The sequence below is a fragment of the Bos mutus genome, chromosome 1, assembly GCF_027580195.1.
Source record: "Bos mutus isolate GX-2022 chromosome 1, NWIPB_WYAK_1.1, whole genome shotgun sequence".
Lineage (NCBI taxonomy): Eukaryota > Metazoa > Chordata > Mammalia > Artiodactyla > Bovidae > Bos > Bos mutus.
Window position 1 is genome coordinate 54,323,592 of NC_091617.1, and position 8,400 is coordinate 54,331,991.

The following is an 8,400-nucleotide window of genomic DNA, read 5'->3' on the forward strand; positions in this document are numbered from 1 at the left end:
AGGTAAAATACTAAGACTATAAAAAATCTAGGGAAGATCACACAAGAAATATTTGTAATATTTTTCTATAAATCTAAAGTTAATTCAAAAGTTAGAAAAAGGAATGTCACAAAAGAATAAGTAGGAAATTAATATAAAATAGAGATAACCTGATTAGCCACTTAGATCTCAAAGTTATTTTTGATGAATGATTTAAAGCATGACTTCAATAGAATCTAGCCTGCATAATTTGAAAATAAATGGGAAACAGGACTATAGACATTCACTTTACAGATAACTATATTCAAACAAAATTAGCTGAGAAAGTGATGAGCATTTTTTCACATTACTTTCTTTTACCAAACAATAGAGTATGTGTAAATACAAATGAAACCATTATTTTTCCAAAAAAACATTTCTGAACCTTTGTTCTTTTCAGCCATGCAAGATCACCTGACATGTTACCTTTTTTAGCTCTCTGGAATATATGCAGAGAGTGTATGGAATAAATACTGTGATATCATTTTTAAGGAGTTATAACATGAAGAACGTTGGCAGGAGTTATTTTTGTTTCTATGAATGGGTTTGCCTGATAGATTCCTTCTATAGGAAGAAATTTTCCCAGTAATCTTACAGAGGGGCTTCCCTTGTGGCTTAGCTGGTAAAGAGTCCACCTGCAATGTGGGAGACCTGGATTCTTTCCTGGGTTGGGAAGATCCCCTGGAGAAGGGAATGGCTACGGACTCCAATATTCTGGCCTGGGGAATTCTATGGTATGTATAGTCCACGGGGTTGCAGAGTCAGACACGACTGAGCGACTTTCACTCACTCACTCAATCTTACGGATACAGTGTGGACCACCAGATGCTATTTTTGTTTAATGACTTTCCAGCCTTAAAGACGTTTTCATTGTATATAGCAAGTTTTGAATTGGAAAGCTGCCAAATTTACTCTAATTTAGGCTTTGATATTACAAATGAATGTCTTCATAAGTCATAAATCATCCTGTAAAAGTATCAATGAGTCTAAATGCCATACCAAAACAATTTCAGGCCCAAAGGATGACTATGCTATATTGAACAAAAAGTTTAATTAGTCAGTAGATCAAAGCAAGTTTAAGTTATCTTCAGATAAACTGGACTACATTTTTAAAACATATGTGCACCAGACTTCATCTATAAAATAAGTTTTCCATCATTGATGTATATTTGCGGCCATTTATTAAGAGGTGACCAATAACTCTGCCTTGTACACAGTGTCCTTCATGCAAAAATCTGTCACAAACTAAAGTCAAACCTTCCCAATTTATGCTGCAAGAAACTAGTCTATCTCTGCAGTAACAGTATATTTATTGGTGGTGAAAATATACAGCAAGGATCTTTTTCTCTAAGCAACAGTAAAACATCTCCATTAAAGTAAATTCATACCCTTAACTAATTTGTTTGGTAGGAGGCTTAAGAAGAATTATAAATTAATTTTAAAATCTGTCACCTGTGTTAATTATTTAGAGGCTTCCCAGGTAGCACTAGTAGTAAAGAACTTGCCTGCCAATGCAGGAGACATAAGAGATGTGAGTTCAATCCCTGGGTTGGGAAGATCCCCTGAAAATGGCATCCCACTCCAGTATCCATGCCTAGGAAATCCCATGGACAGAGGAGCCTGGCAGGTTACAGTCCATAATGTCACAGAGTCTGACATGACTAAGCACGTACCCACACTCATTAATTATTTGGGGCTCCCTAATGGCTCAGCAGGTAAAGAATCCACCTGCAATGCAGGAGAACTGGTATTTGTTTTTGAATATTTTACCACCCCAAAACTTAATGCTTTAAAACAACCCTCACTATTTGTTCATGATACTGGGGATTGGCAACATGGCAGGGCTCAGCTGGCATAGTTCATCTCTGTTCCTCGTGGTTTCAGCTGGACTCAGCCATGCTGTTGTAGTCAGTTAACAGGTCAGCTGGTTGGTCCTGGAGGACTTCAGTTACTTCATTGGCAACTGGCTGGAGCTGTTGGTCAGGATGTGTGGCAGTTCCAGCAGACTACCTCAGGCTTTCCTGTATAGCATCTGATTTCTAAGAGAACAAGAACAGAGCCTGGACATCCTCTTATATTAATCTATCAAAGGTCAAAGCAAGTTATGTGGCCAGCCTATATTAAAGGGAAGGGAAATAGTCTCCAATTCTTCATGGGAAGAATTCCAAAGTCACCTTGAACACAAGCACAGAATAAAGACCAATTGTTGTGGCCATCTTTGCAAACAATCAATTTATCACATTGATATGTAAATACTAGAAATATTTCTTTAAAAATGAGTCTAATAGTAATTTTGCAAAATTTTCAACTAACTATCCCTCTTCTTCATGCTGTTTTTGTTTCCAATAGATTCATTTTAAATGCTTCCAAATATTTGTCCTAAATTCAGGCTACTTGTTTTCCTTGAGGTTGGGTAACTTTTCCTTGAAAACATAGTGACTCTCCGTAAAAATCTCAGTGTTGGGTCTTTCTTTCACCAAGTTTTTAAATTGCTGTTTCTCCTTGGTCAACATCTTCTAAAATTGATCAATTATTGCACATCACCTGGATATTTTAACTGAAGCCCATTAAGATGTTTGTATTTTGTTAAATTGGTCACAGTATCAAAACTTCCTTTCAGTGCTCTTTTGGACAGGCGTGCTGAAACCAGAATGGAGGGCTTCTTGAGAACAACTGGAGATAGATGAGTGACTTTTCTTATTTCATGTATTTTATAGATGATCTCATTTGTATGACCCAGAAGTGGAAATATGGAATGGTCTAAATAACATGTAGCCAGAATAATTTAACTTTAGATTCCAAAACTTTATCAAACAAAAGACTTCATAACTGAGATATTAGGAGAGAAACTCTGGAGGTAGAATAGCAACCTCCTGCAACCTCAGGCACAGGGCAGATTTTCTATAAATCCTCATTTTTGAAATATTGGGCTTCAGCAACCACTGCATCACTTATAACCACAGGCACGAAGTGTATCCTGCTGGAGGACAACTATAAAGCTAATGGCACAAATATGTGGTTTCAGGAAAATAAGCAGCTTTCACAGATGGATCATTATGTTCCCCTGCTCATTTCCATTCTGCTTCAAATTTCCAAAAATTTTAGGTTTGTACACTGGAGTAGTTATGTTATTTAGGGTACTAGTTGGGCTGATTTAACAGTGATTTACACCAATACAGAGTGTTTATTTCACTCTCATACATGTCTGAGATGCAGGGCTGTTCTGTTCCAAGACCTGGCTCTGAGACATGGGGTCCATCTCCCTTGTTGTTCCTTCATTACCAATTCTTCTTGGTCCATGATGGCTCCCCATAACTAAGCTGAGCCTAGCAGGAAGAAAAGTGGGAGTGGAGGACAAGGAGCTTCCCTTTAGGGACATGGCTCAGCAGTTGCATACATCACTTGGCGTACATGTCACTTTCAGATTTAAATCATATGATCAATCTAATTCTAAGGATAAGACTATAGTTCCTATTTGAATGTTGTTCAGTTGCTCACTTGTGTCCGACTCTTTGCAACTATGTAGACGGCAGTACACCAAGCTTCCCTGTCCTTCACTATACCCGGAGTTTGCTCACATTCATGTCCATTGAGTTGGTGATGCCATCCAAACATCTCATCCTCTGTCATCTCCTTCTCCTCCTGCCCTCAATCTTTCCCAGCATCAAGGTCTTTTCCAATGAGTCAGCTCTTCCAATATGTCATCATGTGGCCAAAGTAGTAAAGCTTCAGGTTCACATCAGTCCTTCCAATGATTATTCAAGGTAGATTTCCTTTAGGATTGACTGGTTTGATTTCCTTGCAGTCTAAGGGACTCTTGAGTCTTCTCCAGCACCACAATTTGAAGGCATCAGTTTTTTGGCACTCACCTTTTTATTCTAACTCCCACATCCATACATGACTACTGAAAAAACCATAGATTTATTATACGGACCTTTGTCAGCAAAGTGATGTCTCTACTTTTTAATATGCTTTCTAGGTTTGTCATAGCTTTTCTTCCAAACAGCAAGCATCTTTTAATTTCATGGCTACAGTCACTATCTATAGTGATTTTGGAGGCCCACCCCCAAAAAATGCCTGTCAGTGCTTCTACTTTTTCCCCTTCTATTTGCCATGAAGTTGTGGGACCAGATGCCATGATTTTAGTGTTTTGAATGTGGTGTTTCAAGCCAGCTTTTTAGTTCTCCTCTTTCATCCTCATCAAGAGGCTTATTAGTTCCTCTTTGCTTTCTGCCATTAAGGTGGTATCATCTGCCTATCTGGGGTTATTGATATTTCTCCTGGCAGTCTTGATTCCAGATGGCAATTCATTCAGTTTGGTATTTCGGATGATGTACTCTGTATGTAAGTTAAATAAGCAGGATGACAATATACAGCCTTGTCATATTCCTTTGTCAATTTTGAACCAGTCCATTGTTTCATGTCTGGTTCTAACTGTTGCTTCTTGACCTGCATATAGATTTCTCAGGAGGCAGGTAAGGTGGTCTGGTATTCCCATCTCTTTAAAAATTTCCCACAATCTGTTGTGATCCACACAGTCAAAGTGTTTAGCATAGTCAATGAAGCTGAAGTAGATGTTCTTCTGGAATTCTCTTGCTTTTTCCATAATCCAGCAGATGTTGGCAATTTGTTCTCTGGTTCCTCTGCCTTTTCTAAACCCACCTTGTACATCTGGAAGCTCTGGGTTCAGGTATTGCTGAAGCCTAACCTGAAGGATTTGAGCATTACATTGCTAGTGTGTAAATTGAGAGCAATTCTATGGTAGTTTGAACATTCTTTGACATTGCCCATCTTTGGGAGTGGAATGGAAACTGACTTTTTCTAGTTCTGTAGCCACTGCTCAATCCACCTACTTGGGTAGCCAAAACCAAGCTATAATTCAATGGGGAAAGTTCTATTACTAGAGAAAATATTGAGGCTAATGGATTCTGTAGGACAACTAACCATGTCAGCCACATTATTCAAACTAAGTTGTGAACACAGCAATTAATTGCCTCTAGGGAAGTTTGCCATTGCATATCAAAAGCCTCCAATATGTACTCACCAGCACAATAATCATATTGCTAGGAATAGCACAATAAATGACTATGGATGTGCAGAAAGATTTTGCTATAATTATTATCATTGCAATATAAATAATGTGAGAAGAAAAGCCCTACAGATTTAACAATAAGTAACGAATTTCCCAGGTGGCACAGTAGTAAATAATCTGCCTGCCAATGCAGGAGGCCAAAGAGACTCAGGCTTGATCCCTGGGTTGGGAAGATCCCTTGGAGAATGAAATGGCAGCCCATTCCAGTATTCTTGCCTGGAAAATTCTATGGACATATGACCCTGGCAGGCTACAACCCAGGGGTCACAGAGAGTTGGACATAACTGAGCATGCAGCACCCATAAGAATTGGGTAAATATAGATTAGTATTAAACTGTAGGTTTGCTCACTGGAGTAGTTATATTATCTAGAATATTGGATCAGCTGTTTTCACGGAGATCAAATAAACAATGGATGACAGAATTATCCCATGAATTATTGAGTAAAAAAAATTGAGCAAAACATAAATGTTGTTTCATTTTATATAACTTATTTATAAATTATATTTTATGTCAAAATTAAATAAATATTAATCTTGATTATCTCTCTAAATGGTCATATTCTTTTTCTTAGAAATGTGGATACTTTTATAAGAAATAAAATAGTTTTTAACCTTCATTTTTTAAATTAATTTATTTTAATTGGAGGCTAATTACTTTACAATATTGTAGTGGGTTTTGCCATACATTGACATGAATTAGCCATGGGTGTATATGTGTTCCCCATCCTGATTAAAACTCATTCTTTTAATGATAGAAAGTATATATATTAATAGAAGATTACTGAAAAACATGGAATTCTAATGTCCTATCAATCTCACATTTTAAAAGTAATCCTTTATTTTGGCTGTAGTTTGAATTCAGCACAGTATTAATAACTGGGGAATATAACACTCTTCATTTACTTTAGAAGCTTTTTTGGTTGGGTTGTGCTCCAATGAAAGCAGGAATATGTGTTGGTTGCAGCAGTTTTGAGAATGTAATCCATCAATTTGGAAATTCAGAATCCAAATAATTTGGCTCAGGGCTGCTCATTTCTTTCTAGGGGTATCTTATCTCCTTTAACATAGGTCCCCATTAGGATTTGCTGTATTTTTGAAAAGGCAGCAAAGAGTTAAAATTAGCTTGCAATAGAGAAGCAACATATCAGCTTGCCCCCTAGATCTAGTTTAAATAGGAAATATTTCTGAGTAAGGATTGCATAAAGCAGCAAGTTGAGAGAGTTGCCAGGAATGGATTCAAAAATAAATAAATAAAAGTCTGCTTGTTAGGAAGATCTAGCCAGAATTATAGCAGTGACTTATCCGGGCTTCCCTGGTGGGTCAGAGGTTAAAGTGTTTGCCTGCAACGTGGGAGACCTGGGTTCTAATCCCTGGGTTGGGAAGATACCCTGGAGAAGGAAATGGCAACCCACTCCAGTATTCTTGCCTGGAGAATCCCATGGACGGAGGAGCCTGGTGGGCTACAGAGTCCACAGGGTCGCAAAGAGTTGGATACGACTGAGCTACTTCACTTTCACTTTCTTTTAATGTACACAATAACGGGACCCCATGACACCCATTTATTTGACCATCAGATTTCATTAAAGAGAAGGAAATTTAATCTCCAGATAGATTTCTTTCTTTACCACTACTTAATTATGATAACTTCATCATGTTAACAAAATGGATTACATTTGTTTTCCCTGCTCTCACCAGGGCCTAACTGGTAAATAGTCCATCAACATTTCCATTTCAACCCTAGTGTTTCAAGGGGATATGCTTTGACTAAAATAAGCTGCAAGCAACTACTTGCTCAGCCCCAAATTATTATTTGTTAAGTCAAATAGTTCTGTAGCAGTTTAACCTTCCTTAAGGAAAGGAGGACAAATTTGGCCCTTGTCTGCACCCACCAGTAGGTTTATTTTTCTTCCTCAAATATTCTTGGAAGCTCCAATTAGTATTTTAAATCTTCTATGAATTTATAATGATTGAGAGTTTATTTTGCATGGCACCCAGTAGCCAGCTAAGACCCTAGGACTAGATTTTGTCTGTTTCTGCTGAGAATGTAACAGTAGGGTCAGACTCATACTTGAATGGCCGTCTCCCTTGGAATAAATTTTGGTTGTGCATTTATAGGCAAACTTTAACTAAAAGAATTTTGCTCTGTTTTTGTATGCAATAAAATAAATGAATCTGACCTTCCCCTGCTATGATAGCTCAATATTATCTTGGACATACTTACAGACTAGCAATATGAGAAAGACCTCAAATGTCAACCAAGATAGAAAAACCAACAGATGGATACTTTCTCAGCTTCTATACAAATACCATAGCTTGTGAGTGGAACAGGAAATTTGAGGGATAATAATGATAACAATAAACAAAATGATATTTTTATTAAGTCTGAGAATGTATCTTAAAAATAAAACATTTATAGAATGAATCCAGGTGACTATATATGTTTTATTTTGAGAACTGTAAAACTTGTAAGACTTCAGCAGCACATATACTAAAATTGGAATGATACAGAGAAGATTAGCATGGCTCCTGCGTAAGGATGACATGCAAATTCGAGAAGCATCCCATATATATTTTTTTTTAATTGTGTATTCCATCCTTAAAAAGTTTGTTCCTATTTCATTATGGGCAGTTCACACAAGGCAAAAATATTAAATGGTTGATTTTAGTGTGTTGTATAACTTTGCTGTATATCAAACTAATTTTTACAAGTTTTCATCCTAAACCTCAAATCATGTAATTAATAATTTACCTGTTTATTTATGACCTAATTGTGATTCTTTTATTAATAAAAGCTAGTGGAAAAGGAAAAAAAAACTTGTGAACAATGATATGCACTGACTGACTCTCTTTTTATTGAAATTTAACAAAAGAGTATGCTAACATAAGGATTTGTCATATTACTTAGAGATGTAGCTTATATTCTTTTTTCTTGTTATATGTGTTGTTAAAATTTGCTCCTTTTTTTAATCTACACTTTTGGTCTAATTTTTTTCTTTATTAGGCAATTCTGTATATTTTTATGCTGGATAAACTTCCTTATGAAAATATCAAGTTATCCTACAAATGCATGGCCATTCCAACTTAAATATACAATTAAAATATGTTGACTTAACAGAACATAAAAGAACAATTGTATAACTGTCTCAGTATATGAAGAAAAGTCATTTGATAATAAATTCTTAATTTTTAAATAATGTAGCAAAATCAGAATAGAAGGGAATAGAGAATAACTACCAAAAGCCTATGGGGTTGTATAACTGTATGTTTAAAAATGATTGAATTGGTAAAT

General features: G+C 36.3%; 1 non-coding gene across 1 annotated transcript; it reads left to right on the forward strand.

Annotated features, from left to right (window-relative positions):
* Nucleotides 1–7,576: 7,576 nt before the first annotated feature.
* On the forward strand, nucleotides 7,577–7,682 carry LOC138989591 (U6 spliceosomal RNA). The gene has a single exon (XR_011465855.1). It is a non-coding gene; the product is annotated as a U6 spliceosomal RNA (small nuclear RNA).
* Nucleotides 7,683–8,400: the final 718 nt, after the last annotated feature.